We start from the raw sequence: 21,587 nt of genomic DNA on the forward strand, positions 1-21,587 counted from the left end.
ATGTGGGACTTGATCCCAGGATCTGAGCCAAAGGCTCAGCCAAACGCTCAACCGTTAAGTCCCCCAGGTGCCCCCCACCTCCAGCTTCATTTCTTACTAGGGCTTCCTCCTCACTGGTCTCTCTGCTTCCACTCTCGGCCTTTATCTACACAGCAGCCTTGTCATTTTAAACAGAAATCACAAGGTCTCTCTAGTTCGTAAAGGCCTCTGTGGGTTTTCTTTACAGTTAGAATAAAGCCCAAACTGCTCCTTGCAGGCCCTACCGGCTTTGGGCCACCCAGGCCTCCCTGGGCCTCAGGCATAGGAGCCTTCTAATAGGGCTCAGGGCCAACTAGTTTCTAGTTTCTTTTCTACCTTGGTACCTTTGTTCTTACTCTTTTCTCAGGTTCTTTCTTGGATTTTTCCTTTCCCTTCCTCAGTTCAAAAATCATCCCTTTTCCAAGGCCTTTCCTGATTCCAATTATCCATAGCAGCTTCTACCCTGCACTCTTTCACATGAGCAATGCAGTTCATTTCTTTGTATTGTGCATTCAGACACTGAGCATTTCTAGTGTATTGTCCATCAGAGGCAGCAAAATGGCAGAGGGAGGAGAAGCTCGAAGCTCTCCTCCCTCTCCTGGAAGCATCAAAAACAAAAACAAAAATCCAGAAACTGGGCTGAACTAATAATATAAAAGCTCTGGAAAATAGTCAAAGGTCTGCAGCAACCTAATGAATATCCAATCAGGAAAAGGATACCTTTGGAGCACCTGGGTGGCTCAGGCAGTTGAATGTCTGTTTTCGGCTCAGGTCATGATACCAGGGTCCTGGGATTGAGCTTCACATCAGGCCCCCTGTTCAATGGAGAGCCTGCTTCTCTCCTCTCCCTTTGTTGCTCCCCTGATTGTTCTCTCTCTCTCTCTCTCCGTCAAATAAATAAATAAAATCTTTAAAAAAGAAAAGGCCACCTTCAAAATAGTAGAAAAGGTTTTGGGGTAGTTTTACTATCCCTTGTCCTCTGTTCTCCCTGGAAAAACAGTGTTCTTGATCTGGAGAAGTCAGCAGCCCAATTCCTAGTACCCTCTCTCAACTCAGAGGTTGCAAAGCAGACCTTATTCACAACATTCTAACTTGATGAGGGACTGGTCCCTGTTTCATCTAACTTGAATCTCAGGCAGGAAGAAGCACCAGGCATTGCTCATGAAAACTGCAGGGAGACTATAGGACCACAGATGCCTGAGCCCATAGACAGTCTATGGTATGTACCATAGACAAATGCCTCAGGCAGTTTGACTAGATGTTCACTTAGTTGCTGTAAACCTTTGACTGTTTTTCCAAGCTCCTATATTAATTAGTTCAGTGCAGTTTCTGGTTTTTATTTTTGTTTTGTTTTTGATGCATCCATGGGAAGGATGAGAGCTTGGAACTCCTAGTCTGAGTTTGCCATTGTGCTGCCTACGATGATGAGTGATACATTTGAGCAAGCTGAAGGAAGAACCCGTGAACTAGAAGATAAGGCCATTGAAATTATCGAGTCTGAAGAGCAGAAAGAAAAAAAAGAATGAAGAAAAGTGAACAAAGCCTAAAGGACTGTGGACAGCATTAAAGGAGCAATATACGTATTATGAGAGTCCCAGAAGAAGAAGAAAGGGGCAGAGAGATTATCTGAAGAAATAATGGTTAAAATTTCCCAAATTTGATACAATATACATACATACATGTCCAAGAAGCTAAACCAATCCCCCAGTGGGGTATATTCTCTGATCCACACTGAGATACATTTATAGTCAAACTGCAAAAAGTCAAAGCCAAAGACAAAATCTTGAAAGCAGCATGAGAGAAGTAACTCATCACATACAAGGGATCCTCAATATGATTATCAGCCTATTTCTCAGCAGCAATTTCGAAGGCTAGAAAGTGGAGGGTAGGGGGAAGGGGAATACATTTATAGCATTAAAAGAGAAAAAAAATATTTCAACCAATAATTCTACATCCAAAAACAAACAACCTGCCTATATTCAGCAAAGCTGTCCTTTAGAAATGAGAGAGAAGTTAAGACATTTCAAGATAAACAAAAGTTAAGGGAGTTCACTACCACTAAACCTACCCTACAAGGGTAGGGTAGGGATTCCTTTGGGCTGAAATAAAAGACACTATACCTCAAAGCTGTATGAAGTAAAGACCTCTAATAAAGGTAAATACTTGAGCAAATTTTATAATTTTGGTCTGTGACTCCATTTTTAAATTTCCTACAAGATTTAAAAGACAAATGAATAAAGAATAATTATAAATCTATGTGAGTAGGTATACAATGTATAAAGATGTAATTTGTGACATCAATAATATAAGGGACTGCCTGAAGCTGGATTGGAGTAGAATTTTTGCATGCAATTGAAATTAAGTTGATATCAATTCAAAGTAGATTGTTATAACTTTAGGAGGTTCTATATAATCCCCATGGTAACCATTAGAAGATCTATATTTTGTAGATATTTCTATAGATGTCACCAATTCCTATAGCATATACACAAAAGGAAATGAGAAGGGAATCAAAACATGTCACTACAACAAAATCAAATGAACACAAAAGAAGGAAATAGTGGAGGGAATGAGGGATGAAAAGACTCTATGACATACAGAAGAGCAAAAATGACAAAAGTAAATTCTTCCTTCTTGGTAATTACTTTAAATAAAAATGGATTAAACTCGGGCAGCCTGGGTGGCTCAGCGGTTTAGCGCCGCCTTCGGCCCAGGGAGTGATCCTGGACACCAGGAATTGAGTCCCACGTCAGGCTCCCGGCATGGAGCCTGCTTCAACCTCTGCCTGTGTCTCTACCTCTCTCTGTGTCTCTCATGAATAAATAAATAAAATCTTTTTAAAAAATGGATTAAACTCTCCAATCAAAGAACATAGATTGACAGAGCAGATTAAAAAATATATATCCAACCATAGGCTGGCTACAAAAGACTCACTTTGGATCCCAAAACAAAAATAGGTTGAAAGTGAATGGATGGGGAAAATACACCATGCAAATAGTAACCAAAAGAGAGCTAGGGCGGCTGTGCTAATATCAGACAAAACAGACTTTAAACCAAACACTGTTATAAGAGAAAAAGAAGGGCATTATATATTGATAAAAATGTTGATTCAACTAGAAAATCTAAAAATAATAAATGTATATGTAGCAAACAGCAGGGGTCTACTGCATCGTCTATTACGCTCTCATGGAATATTAGTTCCAACACTGGATCTGTGTTGCTCACTGCTTTGCTCCAGTGCTAGGGCACTGTGCCTAGCACGCATCTGTTCTGTTCCCACCACTCCCGGCAGGTGATCACTGGAAAAGCAGACAAGGACATGGGGTATTTGTCTGGCAGGGGTACTGGCCTCGGACTCTCCTTAGCTCTCCCAATTGGCCCTTCCAGGAGTTTAAGAACCTCTCTTTGCCATCTTGGGGCCAATCGTGAGGGTGAAAAGGAAGGTGTTTAGAAACTGGAGGCAACTTTGAATCTCCCCAGCCAAGCACTTGTGGCTGCTCAACAAGGAGACCAAGAGCCCAAGAGAGAATGCCCCAGTGAAGGCCACCCAGTCTGACTGGCTGGTGTTGCCTATGAAAACCCTGAGGCCCAGAGAGGGCAGGAGACCAGCCAAAGGTCATACAGCAAGCTAATAGCAGAGCTGGCATGCAGACCCAAGTCTGCTGACTTCTCACCACAAGCTATTTCTGTAAAGTTGCCGAGGAAACTACCCCAGGGATGGCTCATAACATGGCAGCTCCCCTAAATTACCCACTCCCTCCACACTTTCCCTTTAAACCTTCCCTTGTTTCTCTATTTCTGCACCACAGTCTGTGTTCTCCAACCCCGTACCACACATGGCCACTGAGGGCCTTTTCTAAGAGTTACATCACCTTATCGGACCCCTGCGATGGCACAAGAAAGAAGTGCCTTTTTAAACCTCACTTTACAGATAAGATAAGCAAAGCCATGAGATGGGAAGAGATCGGCCAGTGAAGCAATGTGGGGCTGGAACCTTGCCCAGCCCCTTGACTCCAGGTTTCAAGGCCAAGGGTGCCTTATCAGATGCCCTTGTAGGTACCAAGAGACTTGTTTCAGTAAAACCCATCAGCCTCATCTCCTAGGAAAGTCTTCTAGACACAAGAGCTCCTGGCTCCCTTTCTCCTATGGAGCTCTTCTTTCATCTCAGGATGGCCTTGGGTATAGATATTACTCTGCAGACTGGAGCATGCAGAGAGGCAGGGGCCCCGGACACCAGCCTGGAGCATGAGGGTGTGGGGTGTGCCCACGTTTGGACAACCTCCACCTCAACAAACTCGGTGTACTTGCCCCTTGATAGCAACCAAGCTAAATGCTTTGCAGATATTATCTCAAGTTCATCCCTACCCTGACCAATAAGCTCAAAGCCCTCACTCACTCCCGTTTCACAGTAGAGAACACAGGTTCAGAAGAGGAAGGGGCTTGCACAAGAGTTCTAATGGCCATTAGCTGGTCTGTTGACTATGTTCTTAACCCCTTCGGTGGCTTCGATCATGGGCCACTGGGGTCTATGGGAGGGGGTGTGTGAAAACCCTGGAAATGTATGGAACAGAGTCTGTGTGACTGTGTGGTTTTTTTCCCAGGCCACCCTGGCATCACGGGATTTCTCTTCTCAGGAGTAAGGAGCTGTGAGGTTTGAGGGGTTGAGGAGGCCAACCCTAGGATATTTTTGCTCAAACCACTTGTCCAAAGCCTTCTTCTAAAAGGGCCTGACTCACATGCAGACGAGACAAAACTCCATGCAAGATGGTGGGGGTGTGACCAAGGCTGGGTGGCGGGGGTGGGAGGCTTGTGGGGGGGCGTGGGCACTGGGGTCTCAGAACTCAGCAGTGCTTCCCTCCAGTCAGTGGTGGGGGACCCAGGACTGTGGTCAACCATGGGGTCTGGAGAGGGCTGGGGGTGTGGGGGAGTAGGGAATGTTTCTGGTGGCAGGGAATGGGGTCCCTGGTTCATCCCTGGTCAGGGGAGGGATGGCACCCCTGTGCCTTTAGGAAGGCAGTGAGCAGTTGGCTGGAGGCCCTGCACTCTGGCTGACGGAGCTTCTCTCACCCTGGTCACTTGATTCTCTTACTTTTCCTGTCAGTGAGGAAGCTGTTTACTCCCAGAAAGTCATTCATTCCTGATAAGATCAATCCCATTGTTAACCAGAATTCTTACTTCCTGCCCAGGAGGAGGGAAAGGGTGAGATTCCTGTGCTCAAAGCCCCATAAACATTCATCACAAGGGAGGCTTTAGAGAGCACGCTGTCCAACAGCCCTAGTCTTAAAAATGAGGAAACTGAGGCCTCGGCCTCGGCGGGAGACGAAGAGTCAAGGAAGGGTCAGTGTGAGCTGAACCCAGCCTCCTTAGTCTTATAGGCCAAGAGTCATGCTGCACCTTCTCAAAGCACCCAACAATTCCAACAAGCTGGCTTTTGATTTTAAGATTCAACATGCTATCCTCAGAAAACGTGCTAATGAAACATTATGACACAATTTTTTTTTTTTACAATTTTATTTATTAATGAGAGACACAGAGAGAGAGGCAGAGACACAGGCAAGGGAGAAGCAGGCTCCCTGTGGGGAGCCCGATGCAGGACTCGATCCCAGGACTCCAGGATCATGACCTGAGCCGAAGGCAGACGCTCAACCATTGAGCCACCCGGGGCTCCCCCAACACGATATATTATTGTAGCACTCCAATACACTCTTTGAACAGAACATTCAAATGTAACATTCTGACACAGCTTCATATTCTAATTCGACGTTTTAGGGCACTTCTAGCCTACATTCTAATCTAACACTCCGAAGCAACACACTACTCTAACACATAACATTACATAACGTCCTGCTACAATATTATAAGACGTTGTAACACAAACATTCTAATCTAAGCTGCTAAGACGGTATGACATTTCTATATTATTTGAACACAATTCTAATGCAACATTGTAAAATAACTTTTTAAGTTATTGCTCTAATACCGAGGACTCTGAGATTCTAAGCCTCTGAATTCCACTGGAGAAGGTAACACTGAGAGGCCCAGGAGTGCTGACCGGTGCTCATGGCCCCCTGACATCTGGCCATACTCAGTCTGTCTCTGATCTGCAAGGTCAGGGCACTCCCCTGCTCTGGGGGCCCTGCAGGACCCAGGTCAGATGAACTCAGCTTCTCAGCCTTATAGAGGATACATCTGCCAGAGACATGGGGTGGGGGGCTCCTTGGCCTCTGGTGGCTGCCTTACCACCTCACCAAGCCTCATGCTTCTATGGGCTGTGCTGGGCTGGGGTGGTGAGGGGAAGGAGGAAGAGGCTGGTTCTGATCCCATTGTGAGTATATAGGGACAGGTGAGGACAATCCCAATATTCAGATCGGGCTCTTCTTGCCACCTTCTACTGGGGTTACCAGGGCCAGGGGGAAGAAAATCCGCCAAGGAGACACAGGCAGGAAGAGGAAGAGAGTCGGGACCCCAACACGGCATTCATTCTGTCCGGCCTGGGGAGCCAGGCTGCTGGGGTTTCCCCATCAGTAAGAGCAATAGACTCAGAACTTTTTCTTGGCCAATGATTCATCTGTTCATCTAGAATCTTAATCTGGCCACCCCTTTCCCTCAGATTTCCCATGATTCAGTCCCCCACTTTCTTTGGGTCCCTCCTGCTCCAATGTCACCTCCCCTGCGATCCCTTCGGACCAAGTTATCTTTTTTTTTTTTTTAAGATTTTTTAAATTTATTATTTATTTTAGAAAGAGAGAGAGAAAGCATGTGAGCAGGGAGGGGCAGAGGGAGAGGGAGAGAATCCTGAGGTAGGCTCCCAGTGAAGAGTGAATCCTCCTTTCCTGGGCTAAGTTGAATCTTAAAAGGCAAGGCAGCATTAACCTACCCCCGTTTCTCCACCCCACCCCCTAAAAAAGGACATGGCATTTCCTACAGAGGACACAGCACGTGCAAAGGCCTGGAGGTGTGAGCTGGCACTAGTCTCTGGCTCTTGCAATATTTCTGCCTTGGCGACTCTTTCAGTATCTCTCGATCTGTCAGTCCGTGCCACCCATAAGGTGGCTGGTGCCCTTCCAGAAAAGCTCAACTCCCCAGGGATTCAGATTCTCTAAATTTCAAGCCTCAGTTTCTTCTTCAGCCACTAGAAATGATTATCCTGCCTCCTTAGAGAGGGTTGAAGGTGGCCTTCTGAGCATATAACAAGGTGGTGGATGTGAAGTGACACATAAACTGTGAAGTACTGTGCATCACAATGACTGAGTGCCCTCCTTGTGCCAGGCATGTGCCTTATTCTTTAGAGACACCATCTCATTGAGTCTACACAACGGCGGAAGGTGAATTATTCTTGTGCCATTTTGCAGCTGGGTCAGAGAGCTGGGGTAACTTGTCCAAGGTCATCGAGCTGGAACCAAACCCAAGAGGTCTGTTCATCTCCAAAGGTGGTGGAAGCTTCAGGGCCTCTCAACCCTTCAAGAATCAGGTCTATAGGATATGAAAATTCCCAATTCCATGTGTACCAGGTGGCCAAGATAGGGCAGACAGTCTGGTTTCATGATTTATTTCACTCCCACCCAATTGTTTGCCAAAGGGAGGGGTGGGGCTGACCAGTGGCTAGGAGCCTGGGCTGTCCCGTCACGGGGTGGACTTGTCGGACCGCCAGCCAATCCGGGCTGCCGGAGCTGGTGTTGGAAAGGCCCTGGCCCCATCTTGCCGGGACACTCTATCTTTGTCCCTGGACACAAAAGGGGCCTTGTCTTGGCCCGGGAGCGCTTATTCCACATGCTCCCGACTGCCCCAGCCCCTCTGCCTCAAGAAAGGCCCACTTTGTCGAGTCAAAAGACTAACTTGTTTCTTTTTCATCAAAACGTGTTGACTGACCTGGTTGATTTATCTTGGGAAAGTGGTGGGCGAAGGAGGGGAGTGAGGTGACAGAGACCGGCAAGATCCAGAAGGCCATGTAGTCTAGCTTGACTTAGGGGTGGGCATCTAGCCCTTACCTGAGACAGAGGGATGGCTGCATTCTGAATCTGATCTCAGGGAGCCAGGACAGTCCCGCTACTTCACTATTGCAAAGATTCCACCATTAGCTATTCACTTCTTTGGCTTCAACCTTTGAAGGCAGCTGAAAATGAAAACTTCATTTGAATGGGAGTGCTCTGCCATCGCACTTGAGTGTGAATTAGTTTTCCTGAAAATAGGGGTGAGTCAGTAGCAAGAGTGAACAAACATCAGAGAGGGGCCGCTAGGTTCCCAGGAGGAGGCTTAGGAGAAAGGAGGATGGTACCACTCACAGATGAAGTGGGAATGAGGAAATATAAGTAGACTTTTTTCTTTGGTTATTTCCTCTCAAGATTAGTCCTTCTCTATCCACATCTACCAATACCTATTACTTAGTTTTTTCACCTATCCATCCAACTATCCATCCATCCATCCAAGAAATATCTGTTGAGAACCTACTCTGTGCCAGAAATTCTTTTAGACACTAAGGCCACGATGGTGAGTCGGGACCCACGATGGAGAATAAGACCCCTGCCTTGGGGAAGCATCCACTCTTGTGGGAGCTCCCATTAATAAATAAATAAACAGGAACACCTGGGTGGCTCAGTGGTTGAGCATCTGCCTTTGGCTCAGGTTATGATCCTGGGATCCTGGGATCAGTCCCTCATCGGGCTCCCCGTGAGGACCCTGCTTCTCCCTCTGCCTATGTCTCTACCTCTCTCTGTGTGTCTCTCATGAGTAAATAAATAAAATCTTTTTAAAAATAAACAAATAAGCAGAAGAACTAACAGAATAACCAGGATCAGCCATGTACCATGAGGAAATAAGGCAAGGTAGCAGAGCAGAGAGTAGTTGGGGCTTAAGTGGGGGCTGCTGGATGAGGGATGTTTGCTCTGAAGAGGGGAGGATGGAAGGATCCAGGCATGGGGACGCTGGGGGATAAGTATTCTTGCACAACAGTGCATAGGAAGGCTCTGAGGTGGGACCAACTTGGAATCCTCCAGAGACACTGGGGAGGCCCATATGATTAGAACCAAGTGCATGAAGGGGGACAGTGGCAAGAGGAAGGACCAGATCTGCAGGGGCCAGATCTGCAGGGCATGGTGGATCCTTAGTGATGCTTTGGACTTTTATTTTGAGTGTGCAAGGGGGCAACATGATCCAATTTTTATTATTTGAAAAACTTCTCTGCTGCAGCCCCCCAGGTGAGAGGCCCCGGGTGCTGGGCCCACAGTGGGTGACAGGGTGGGGAGGGTGGACAGAATTGAGATGTACTTTTTAGAGCTGGGACACAGAATATGAACGAACGAATGAACAGATGAATGAACCCTTGAGGTGAGAGCTAGCAAATGTAGATGCTAACTCCTATCTTGTCACTGAGTATCAGTGTGACCCTAGGGAACCCCTTCCCCTCTGGGGGCCTCGGTTTCCCCATTTACGAAGCGAGAGCCAAGGAGGCTGGAACAGCTGACACCAAGGTCTCCTGTGGCAGAGGCAGGGACAGCCCGCGTAGAGTCCCTGAGCCCCTGCCATTCTCAGAGGCGGGGACTGTGATCCAGTTACTAATCCAGTCAGGCCTGGCTGGCCCAAGGGCAGCTGCAGAAACCTGGTGTTGATGCAGTGACTCACGCTTGGTCCTTCTGCTGTCAGCAGAAACTGGGACAGCCAGGGGCCAGAGACTTGCCCGCAGGCTTGGAAAGGCTGGCAGGATGCCACCACACAGCTGGGGGAAGGGAGCCGGCTGCCAGCACTGGGCTTCTGATCCCCTCCAAGGACTGACGTTCCAGCCACTGGAGCCACAATATGTTCCTCTCAGCTCACGCTTGGCTCTCTGCCCAACATCTGTGGGCTATCAGGAGCTGGTGGTAAGAGAACAGGACCCATGGTGCGCCCACTCCATCCTCTCTCTGGCAGGCACTTGATGAAGTAGACGTTACTACCCCATGTTATTGATGGGCAAACTGAGGCCCAGAAAGTTGTGGGTGGCCAATTCCAGCATCGTACTAGATTTGACTAATTCATTACCTTGCATTGCTCTACTCTGCTTCCTAAGTATGGAGATGACAGGGGTGAAAGAGAAAGAAAGAGAAGCTAAATATCTTTTAGTACATAGGGAAACTCTGGGGGACCTGGGTGGCTCAGTAGTTGAGCATCTGCCTTTGGCTCAGGTCATGATCCTAGGGTCCTGGGATCGAGTCCCGCATCAGGCTTCCTGCAAGGAGCCTGCTTCTCCCTCTGCCTGTGTCTCTGTCTCTCTTTCTGTGTCTCTCATGAATAAATAAATAAAATCTTTAAAAAAAAATACATAGAGAAACTCAAATTCACATCCGCATGCTTAACCAGGGCTGAGGACTTTCAACAAAAGCTTCTTTTTACAGCCTAAGTACAGCCTTTTTTCCAGTGTGGATAAGCCACTTGGCCATTGTTCACAGCTCTTTTGCTGCTCGTTTATTTTATGTGTACATTTGGCAAGTATTTATTGACAGCATCCTACTGTCAGGGATGACGGGAGGCTCTGAGGAGGGGCACACAGCGATTAACGAGGAGTGACTCAGTGCCCCTACTCCCCAGTTTGTCCCACAGAGGGTGAGACGGATAGTAGCAAACACTTTTGGAGGCGAGTCATTTTCTAACTGTGGCTTTGAGCAAGTTACTTCCTTCTCAGAGCTTCAGTTTCCTCTGGTAAAGTAGGGTTTGGGTCGCTCCCTCATAGGGTCATGGTAAGGGTTGGAGAAGATGCGGCCTGGCCCACAATATGTGCTCTGAAATACCAGCTGTTGCTGTGATCGACTGCTGCAGGTGACATCACTTCAACAACCTACTGGTTGATAACTGTGTTAGTGTGGTCCACTAAGAAGCAGGTGTCAAGATTGAATTAGACAGGCAGGAGATTCTGAGAGACAGGGGGAGAGAGGGAGAGCGAGTTCGGGAGAAGACAGAGGCTTCTGGCTGTAATGCCACAGGTCTGACAGTTGGGGATGGAGAGTAGAGGAAAAAGTAGACCAGGTAGGAAGAGTCCAGAACAGCAGCCCAATTCCAAGAAAGTTTCCACCATGCTGATGGGAAGTCCTTGAGCCAAAGTCAGTATTGGAGGAGTATTGTGGCTTTCCAGGATGGCTTGCCTCGGTGTCCCCATCGTGTACAGTCGAGGGCTGAGAGCCACACGTGGGAAGCAGGGGCTCAGCTTGAGCAAGGTGCTGTAGCCCAAGGGGCAAACATGCCCCTTACAGCAGGATGGCTGAGTGGTACGTGTTCGCAGTTGCCTAGAGACCAGACTCAGCCTTGGAGCCAGAGAGTCCCCATATCCTCCACCAGCCTGCCATGACGAGGTCCTGCAGCATCTGTGCCCTCCGTGAGAGAAGTTAACCAGCTAGGGGAACTATGGTGAGGGTGCTTGGCCAATGTCAAGAGACACACACCCCCTGGACAAGTTTTAGATTGTGCAAGATGGAAAATATTATGGGAACCAAACAAAATGAGGTCCCATTTGGACCAGACACTGCTGATTTCAGGAAAGGGAAGTTAGAACCACTCTTGCGACAGTAAGACAAATCCAAAAATACACCAAGGAGACAGCTGCTGAGAGAGCCCTTGCTGTTCAGGGGAGGAGAACTCTGGGGAGGGTATCTACTCCATGGAAGAAAGATCGCTGGGGAGCCTGAGTCGTCCCCCCGCCCCGGGTTTCTAAGGAAATGTCCCTGCCCAAGGTAGGAAGGGACCTTTTCACTCATCTGGTCCAATGATAGAGAAATTGAGACCTGAATGAGGTCAAGAGCCACACACAGTCCCCTAAGAGTTACAAGCTGCTGAGCTGAGTCTTGAGCCAGGATTCCCACCTCCCAGAGCAGCACTGAGTCCCCGACAGCCACCTGTGGTGAGCATGGACCAAGGGTCTGCTGTGAGAAGTGGGAGGGAGGCAGGAGGGGGCGCAGAGGCCCAGAGAAGGAGCTGGATGGGCACAGAGAGAACACAGGATTACATCCTGAAAGGGATGTGAGAACTCAGCAAGGAGGCTGAGGTTCAGAGAGAAGTATGAGAACTTAAGAAGGAGCTGGACAGTCTGAGGGAGATGTAGCTCAGAAGATGGGAGCCCTGGGCAGCCCCAGTGGCGCAGCGGTTTAGCACCACCTGCAGCCCAGGGTGTGATCCTGGAGACCCTGGATCGAGTCCCATGTCAGGCTCTCTGCATGGAGCCTGCTTCTCCCTCTGCCTGTGTCTCCACCTCTCTCTCTCTCTCTCTCTCTCTCTCTGTGTCTTTCATGAATAAATAAATAAAATCTTAAAAAAAAAAAAGATAAAAAAAGAAGATGGGAACCCTGACAGAGAGATGGAACCAGGAAGTGCATGGCCAATGGCTGGGTTCAGGCTCTGGGGACTCACAGGGGTCCCAGACATGCTGGCAGCTCTTGGAGGCATCAGGCTTCTCTCCCCCCACCCCACCCCACCGTGGCTCCCCACCTCACGCTGCGTACTCCTGGCCACCTGTGTTGCCACCCGGCGCAGGAGGGACTGCACTCTTGGGCATTAGTCAGCTCTCGGTGGTTAAAAAAAGAAGCCTTGGGGGGATCTCTGGGTGGCTCAGCCGTTTAGCGCCTGCCTTTGGCCCAGGGCACGATCCTGGAGTCCCAGGCTCCCATGTCGGGCTCCTGGCGTGGGGCCTGCTTCTCCCTCTGCCTGTGTTTCTGTCCCCGCCCCCACATCTATCATGAATAAATAAATAAATAAATAATCTTTAAAAAAAAAAAGAAGAAGAGGGATCCCTGGGTGGCGCAGCGGTTTAGCGCCTGCCTTTGGCCCAGGGCGCGATCCTGGAGACCCGGGATCGAGTTCCACTTCGGGCTCCCTGCATGGAGCCTGCTTCTCCCTCTGCCTGTGTCTCTGCCTCTCTTTCTCTCTCTCTGTGTGTGACTATCATGAATCAATGAATAAAATCTTTAAAAAAAAAAAAAAAGAAGAAGAAGAGCCTTGGTAGTGCTTGTTGAAGGATGCATCTCCCAGCTTTGGAAGCCAAGGGGCTGGGGCACCCAGCAGCTGGGTTCTAGCACTGGGTCGGTGTGGGGGTGGAGGAAAAGGCACACGGAGGGCGAGGCCTGGAAAGGGCAGAAACCCTCACTCCCATGAGACTACACCTTCCTCCCAGCTGGAAACCTTTGAAACGATCATAATAAGCACAAAGGTACCCTTACTAGAATTGTTTATGAAATCATTATTCTTGTAGGGGCCCAGGTATGCGAGGAGGACTCTCATCCCCACCCTGCCCAGGGCCTGTTCACATCCAGATGTCCCATCTTCTGGGCCATGCAGAGGGCATGGCAAGTGTGGACCTGGTCAGAAGAGTGGCTGGCGGGCGGTGGCAGGCTGCAAGGGACCTCAGAGGTCGCCCATTGAACCCGTACCTCCCACATAGCAGATGGGAGAGCTGAGGCTCTTGGAGGGCAGTGAGAGTCCAATGTCTCACCGCAGCTTGCTCAGGGATCCCGTGCCCCGGCCGGGGGTAATTTCAGCAAGCCCACTGGTGCGTGAAGAGCCTGGCCCCCAGCAAAGGAGCAGAGAACGACGGCTGCCATTCGCCGGTGCGGACTCTGTTGCAGGCTGGCGTGAAGATCCACGCACTCCTCAGCAGTGCCACGAGGCAGGCATTGCTGTGGATCTCATCTTCAACACGACGGAGTTGAAATGAGGTGCCAAAGGCCAACAGAGCTGCAAACTGGTAGAACCGGGACCTGAATGCAGGCAGGCAGGTGGGCTCCAGGGCCCAGGCAGCTACCCAGAAGGCAGCCTGCCTCTTGTTAAGCAGGCACAGACAAGACTCAGGTAATAATAATGGCTGTTTATCCGAAGCTACCATTCTTTGGCACTTTCAATGGCAGGGACTATGCTAAGTGCTCCGTGAGAATGCATTCACGGACTCATTTGCGCATCCCAATAAACATTGAGAAGCCACTGTAGGTCAGACACCAGGCGTACCCCTGTCAAAAAGAGAGTCAGGATGCCTACCTTCCTACAGTTATAATCTAATTAGGGATTTTTATCACCGTGTTTGGATGAGGCACAGAGATGTGGTGTCGCTCATCCACTATCACAAAGCAATAAGTGGCAAAGCCCACTTATGAGGCTGGGCCTGGCTGAGGGAGGACTCGCCCTTTGCTTTCAGGGACACTTTTCTAGCAGTATCCCCAGAAGGGACCGAATCAGAGATGGCTGCCCTGGCGTCAGACCTTTCCGAGGTCTACCCTGCCTGCCGCAGGCTAGGTCCCTCGCTGGCAAATGGACTGATGGCCTGGGCCCCCTTAAGCTGTTGTGAGGATTCCTTCCTCCTGTCTCCCTTCCTCCCCTAATGCCAATGGCGATGCCTCCTGACTTTGTAGACAGCAGAGTTTATGAAACCCCTTTCCCTTTTCTGGAAGCTATTTTTACTCCATAGTACAGAAGAGAAAGCCCAGGGGGCTCAGAGAAATGAAATGATCCACTCAACCCAGCGACCCGATAGGAATCAGAGCCAAGACATGTGTGCTTCAAAGTGATCTCAGTCAGGGTCCCGGCAGGAACAGATGGAACCTTCCAGCTGGGTCATTTGATTTGAGTTAAATAAAGGGATTATGTATAAGGAAAGCCACCATCATCAGGAGACAGGGCGAGCTCCCCGACAGCAGCCGTGGCCTTCTGTTGGCCAGTATGAGATGACCCTGCAAGGAGAGAGTTGGGGAATACATACCCCGACCTTACCCTCCTTCCTCCCGTGTCTCCACGGTGATCCCCACCGGCCAGTTCCAACTGGCGCCAGAGGACAGGCAATGTCACTGACCTGATCCCTAAAGGCCAGCATCCCAGGACAGAGAGCAGGGAGAAGGGTGGGAGGAGGATCCAAGAGGAAAACCACAAGATCTCCAGCCAAAGTCACATGCATTCACCCTACTTATGTGCTCCGTGCGTGCACCGGCGGGTCCTGTTACCTAGACCAGCAAGGTCATGAAGGAACGTGCAGGTGTCTGTATGGCCAGATCACGATGCGAAAACACACAGCCTCCAATTCTTAAGGCTTCGAACAGGGTGAAAACTTTATGGCCTGCTAGCCGGCCACTTGACTTTGTAAGCAGAGTTGCATCAGAACGTAGCCACAAGCACTCATTCACACGCACGTTGTCCGCAGCTACTTCCTTGCGACAGTGGCAGCATCGAGTGGCCGTGAGGAGCCTAAAGTACTCATTATGTGGTGGAGAAAGTTGCCAACGCCCGGCTTAAAAACACAAAGGTTTGTTTCTTACTCCTGTTACATGTCCATCTATAGCTGGCAGGGCCTCTGCTCCCGTAAAGAGCCCACCAAGTCTCCCCCGCAGGCAGGGGTGGGGATAGTAAATGCTCACCGCTCTTAGGGCGTCCCCTGGGAAGAGGTATGCCTCGCTTGTGCACACAGGTCTTTGGCTAAACCAAGCCCCGCAGCCACACCTAACTTCAGGGGCAGGAAATATATTCTCTCCATGTGCTCTACATGAGGAGAGTCAGGATTGGCCAGTGGGCAGCACTCCTGAGAACTGCAGCACGTGAGCATGGCCAACGGTGTTGACAGGAAGGGATGAGGTCGCCGTGTATTGCAGCAGACCTCACCAGACTTTCTAGTGGGCACAGGGTTCAGCTAAGCCAGGCAGGCTCAAGCCCAGGGGGTAGAGAAAACAGACCTGGCACCCCAGCCTTGCTCCCCGACTTTATAATGGCACCTATGTATAGCAGCAACAAGTGTAAGACCAGAGGATCCTTGTGGCCTTTCCTTAGGATGCAGCCTTGAATGTTTGTATGTTGGGAGCCTGGGGGGTGAAGGGCATCTTGGGAGTAGACTCCCAGGAGCTCTCTTCTCTCCCCATCAGGGACCAGAAGCTAGTCAAGGACCCAAGAGGTCTTGGCTCAGTTGCTGGAGTTTTTGTTTTGTTTTGTTTTAAGATTTTATTTATTTATTCATGAGACACACACAGAGAGGCAGAGAAGGTAGAGGGAGATGCAGGCTCCGTGTGTGGACCCCGATGCAGGACTCGATCCTAGGACCCTGGGATCACACCCTGAGCCGAAGGCCGACGCTCATTCACTAAGCCCCCCAGGTGCCCCCAGTTGTTGGTTTTGTAATGGGGTCACCTTCCAGCCATGTGGACTCGGCAGGTCACTTCACCTCTCTGAGCCTCCGTTTCCTTGGCTGTAACCATCATGTGGTCATCATGTGATTCTCAAGATGAGGTCCTGGGATCAGCAGCATCAGCACCCCAGGGAACTGATGAGCAATGCATATTCTCAGGCCCCACCCCATGTCTGCTAAATAGAAACCCTGGCCACGGGGCCCAGAACTCTGCGTTTTAACAAGTCTCTCAGGTGTCTGATGCTCGCTCAAGTGTGACAACCATTGGTATAAAGTGAGGCTTAAACTGAAGGAGACATGCAAAGCCCAGGCGCAAGCCTGCATTGCCTGTAGCCTCCCCACCAAACAGCCCCGAGCCTGTGGATCAGGGTTCTCCTACCACAAGCCTGTAGCTGCAACTTTAGTTTCCATCGGGAGGTACAAACTTCCAGTTACAAAATAAATCCATCCCGGGGATGTAAAGTACAACGTAGGGAATATAGTCGATGATATTGTAATGACGCCGGTCAGTGACAGATGGTAACGAGACTGATGGTGAGCGCTGCGTAACGTATATAAATGTCGAATCACGATGTCGTACACCTGAAGCGAATCTAATGTGGTATGCCAACTATGCTTCAATTAAAAAACACGTGTCTAAGGGTGACCCCGCTCACCACCTCCTCCACTCCCGAGGCACCAGCCTCCTTCGTCCTGCACTTACTGTAATAACTTTCCAGCCCACCTCTGCCCTCGCCCCTGCAGCGCTTCCTCACCCCTGCATCCAGAGGATCCTCTTAAAAATGAAATCAGATTATTCCACTCCTCCGCGCAGAACCTCCAACGATTCCCATCTCACTCGCTCCCTGCCCGGCCTGACTCCCACTGACCCCCGCCGCCCCTCCCTGCCAACACCCGCCTCCCGCTCCGCTCGCTCCCTCGCTCTGCTGCAGCTCCTCCAACCTGCCAGACACGCTCCCACCCCGAGGCCTCGGCTCCAGCTCCTCCCTCTGCCACACACCCTTCTAGGGGTGTCCCCTCATGGCTCGCGCCCTCACCTTCGGATCCCCTCCAAATGTCACCACCTGCAAGAGGACTCCTCCGGCACCATCATGTGCTGTCCCCTCCTCCTGCTTTTTTTGCCTCCATAGCATTTACCACCACCTGACATACATCTTTATTGTTTCTCTGTTTATTGTCTGCCTCTTCCCACTCGGACACGAGGTCCATGAGGCCAGGACCGCCGGTTTTGTTCGCTGCTCTGTCTACACTGCCCGCAGTATTGCCTGCACAGAACAGGCTTAGTAAATGTTTGTTGAGTGGATGAATGAATAAATAAATGAATTTTTAAAAAACCAAATAGGTAAATACCACTTGCCCATCTAGCTCCTACTGTCAGTGACTCCACCCCGGGGCCCTGTCTAGAGCCAGTCCAAGGCCACCCACCCCATGGGCACCCCCCAGAGTCACATTGCAGGAACATCCCAAGACTGGGGACCCAGGCTCTGGTGCACTGCTCTGGGATCAACAGGTCTGGGTCCCCATCTCTGCTCTCCAGCTGTCTAGCCCTGTGACCTGGGGCCAATCACACCACCTCTCTGATCCTCAGTTCTCTCATCTCTCAAATGGGTGGTGATAATGGGGATGGTGTGCACCTCACACCTCCCGGCCTTCTGTATTCTGTAATGAATACATTACTAAGGGAAGGGCATAGCACTGCACCTGGTACCTACCAGGCACACAGTACATGGCAACTACTATCACAGTGATTGCTATCGTTTTGCTTTCTTCTCAATTTTGTCAGGGCCCAAGGTATTTGGGCAGCAGGGGGGTTTCTTAACAGTATACTTGGTTTTCGGGGAAAGCGGACCTGGGTTTGAACCCTCATAGCTGCTGCCTTGCTGTGTGACTTTGCACAAGTTGCTAGCCCTCTCTGGGCCTCCAGTTCTCCATCTGAGGAATGGGAGTACGAAGTGTGGAAGGAGACAGTCCCCATGGTCCTGCAGCTTGCCTCCCCCACCCCACCCTCTGGTGGTCTGGAAGACCATCCCTCTCTGTGTGGTGCACACCAGGGAGGTCCCTTGCTGCCCTCTCACCTTCCTTTATAGGAAGGGCTAGGAGGAGCCTTGCCTGGGGCAAGAAGCAGCATGAAGCTGGGGCTTAGAACACATGAAGTCCAGATCTAACCTGGAGCTCCACACTCCCCCACCCCACCCCACCCCCGGGATCTGTGCAACTTGCAGCGAGCAGCTCAGCCTCCTATGCCTAGGTGCCCTCATCTGGAAAATGGGAATAATCATAACGTGTGAGGATGAAGTAAAATGTTATGTGCAAAACATTTAGACAGGTGCTTGACACAGAATGCCATTATTTGAGTATTAGCTGTTATTATTATTAATAGCCGCAGCCATATTTGGACCAGGCACCATGCTAAATGTTTTACTAACTTGGATTTAATCTCACAAAAACTCCATGACTTTTTTTTGTTTCCATTTGAGAGGTGAACACATTTGGCTCAGAGACTTCTGTGCCTTGCCCAAGGTCACACAGCTTGCAGGTAAAGCTGGGTGTAAACTCAGTGCTCTATCGAATCTGCATCTCTCACTCACTGCGGTATGTTACACTGATGGGGGAAACTGAGGCTCAGAGAGCTCAGTCTCGGGCTCCAGTTCTACTGGGTCTTTCACCAGAGCCTTCCTGGTTCCCAGAGACAGTACCATGGGGCAGATTTGCTCCCATTCATGGAGAAGAAAGCTGAGGTCAGGAGAGACAGGAGCTCTCCCGGGGGCACAGGTGGGGGCAGAGACAGGAACGGGCCGGTAGATGGTGAGGTCTCCGAAGGAAGGGGCCCATCTCTCAGCTCTGCAGCCCCCACTCCTCTTCCCATCCCTCTGCTTTATGACCTGTTTTATGAACACGGCCTGGCGGCTTCCACGTTACCATGGGAACCAGCCTGGTGCGGACTCCTGGCAGCTCCATCTGGGATTGGCAATTTTAAGTCAGGAGCTGATCCTAGGGGGTGATGGGGATTCAAAGGTTGGGGTCTGCGGGGCCCCAGGGATGCATGGTGCCTACCTGTCCCTCTGCTCCACTCTGCTCCTGCTCCTAGGTGCCTAGGAGCTCAGGGACCTGACAGCTGGGAGATCCTGGTAACCCTGGAGTCCTGGGGTTGACTGGGAAATGAGATGGGCCACTGAGCAGGTGCATGGAGAGCCTACAGAGCCGGAAAGGTATATCCACATGCTCGGAGACGCACACTGATGCAAGGACAGCCAACACAAAAGCCCTCCCAGTGGTATACATAGTCACACACAGACTCACACACGCACACATACAGAAACAGAGATATATACATGGCAGCGACGGGGAAAGAGGCAGAAATCCAGAGGGATGCTCAGGGGTCCAGAGACACACACACAAGACACCTGAGCACCCAGAGACACATGCAGACCCACATATAGACATACAAAAGGATGTGTAGACATGCACCCCTCCCCAGCTGTGTGACCTAGGCACATTGCCTGACCTCTCTGAGACTGTCTTGTCACCTGTTAGGTGGGCATAATCAACCCCAGCTCATGAGGACAGGGGAGGAGTAATGAGAAAAATGCCTCCAAGTCCTTAGATGCCTTCGTTCATCTACTCAACAATATGTCCTGTGCTCCTACTATCTGCCAGGTATCTCTGCTGAGCTGCAAGAAGTGAGCTAATGAGGGTCTGCTCTCAAGAAGCTTGCAACCTAGTTGAGGAGATAAACACATAAAATAATTTTGAATTGTGAGACTTTCCACAGAGACAATAAAACAAAATAAGTGACTCTGTAAGAAAGAGAGAGAGAGAGATTAGGGTAGTCAGGAAAGGCTTCTCCGAGAGGAGGCAATATAAGCCTGAGTTGGATGATGTTTCCGGACTTGGAAGGACATGAGAAGAGCATTCCAGTCAGCAGAAGCAGTGGGTGCAAAGGCCCTGAGGTCAGAGCAGAGTGCTCCTGGAGCACTAAGGAGGACGGTGTGGCCGCAGGGCGACGTGAAGGGTGCTTGATGAGTTCAATAGTAACCAGGGACCAGATCATGTAGGACTTCTCAGGCCAAGTGGTGGACTGTGGGTTTCATTCCACATGAGACGGGACCCACTAAAGAGTTTCTATCAGGAGATGACCTCATCAGAATTGCATTTTAATAAGTTCACTTTGGCTGCTATCTGGATGGGGCAGCACTGGACACAGGAAGACCACAGTGAGCCCCATGAATTTGTGCAGTTTTGTTGAGCTCCTACACCGTGCCAAGCACTGTTCCAAGCACTGGAGACACGCCAGCAAACAAAACAGAAATCCCTGCCCTCATGAGGTGTATGATCTAGAGGGAAGAGAAAGGTAAATGAGCAAATAAATTATAACAGAATGATCAGCAGGTGATGAATCGTATTGAGTGCTGTGGAGAAAAACAAAGCAGAGAAGGGAGGAGTGGGGAGGCCAGAGAGGAGCACAAAGTCTTCATGGAAAAGGCGACATTTGAGCAAAGATCTTAAGGAGGTACAGGAATAAAATCAGAAAGTTCCAGGCAAAGGGAACAGCAAAAGTGCAAAGTGCAAAAGCCCTGAGGCAGGCTTATAGCTGGTGTGTTTGAGGAGAGCAAGGAGGTCCTTGTGACTGTGGTGAAGTAAGATAGAGTGAAGGGAAGAGAGGGAAGGGGAGACAGGAGGAGGAAGGGAGGGAGGGAGAAGAGGAGGCAGAGAGAGGGACTTGGGTACTTATAGGACAGAGGGAAGCTAGTAGGGGAGGATAAGAGCTCAGAGTCAGGCCTTGCCCCATCCCCCTTTGCCCAGGGAGATCTGACCCAAGGAAGCAGAATTTCCTCCTTTTATCTCCTAAAACTTCATCAGCCAAAAACTAAAAATAAAGGGATGAGGGGGAGGGAAAAAAACATCCCTTGAAAGGGAAGCCACTGCAATTGTGCCCTCACTCAGCACAGACTCCTGGCCAGGTGAGAAGAGACTTCTTCCCATGGCTCTGTCACAATTCCTGCTGCCCTCAGGTGCTAAGGGAGGGTGGGGGGTGAGGGTGGATGGCAAACAGCTTCAGAGTCTAGCACTTTCTCCCAGTGTGACTTGGGCAGGTCACCCCCGAGTACCTGCTGGTGGCCTGACCTACCCTCCTCCCTCATCCAACAGAACTCAGGGAAGGCTGGTTTCCTTCATTCATTTTCCTGAGCAGATATCTTAGGGGGCCTGAGGCTGAGGGGACTACCCTCAGACTGGTCCGGCAGGCCCTGAGAAGTCACAGAAAAGGGTGCAGGACCCCTGGTGACTGGTTTCAGGGCTCCCAAACCCGCTCAAAGACAACCCAGTTTTTTTTTTAAGATGTTATTTATTTATTCATGAGAGACAGAGATAGAGATAGAGAGAGAGAGAGAGAGGCAGAGACACAGGTAGAGGGAGAAGCAGGCTCCATGCAGGGAGCCCGATGTGGGACTCGATCCCG

General features: G+C 50.1%; 1 long non-coding RNA gene across 2 annotated transcripts in view; it reads right to left on the minus strand.

Moving 5' to 3' along the window:
* LOC121477958 overlaps positions 1 to 21,587 on the minus strand; it is a 97,324-nt gene that overhangs the window by 27,135 nt on the left and 48,602 nt on the right. The window contains exon 1 of one of the 2 annotated variants that reach the window (XR_005984392.1): positions 8,007 to 8,129. The exons of the other annotated variant lie outside the window; for it this stretch is intronic. This is a non-coding gene — a long non-coding RNA (uncharacterized LOC121477958). Of the gene's footprint in view, positions 1 to 8,006; positions 8,130 to 21,587 lie in introns of those variants that run through there. 2 annotated transcript variants of the gene reach the window in all.

This window comes from Vulpes lagopus, chromosome 18 (genome assembly GCF_018345385.1).
Source record: "Vulpes lagopus strain Blue_001 chromosome 18, ASM1834538v1, whole genome shotgun sequence".
Classification (NCBI taxonomy): Eukaryota; Metazoa; Chordata; class Mammalia; order Carnivora; family Canidae; genus Vulpes; species Vulpes lagopus.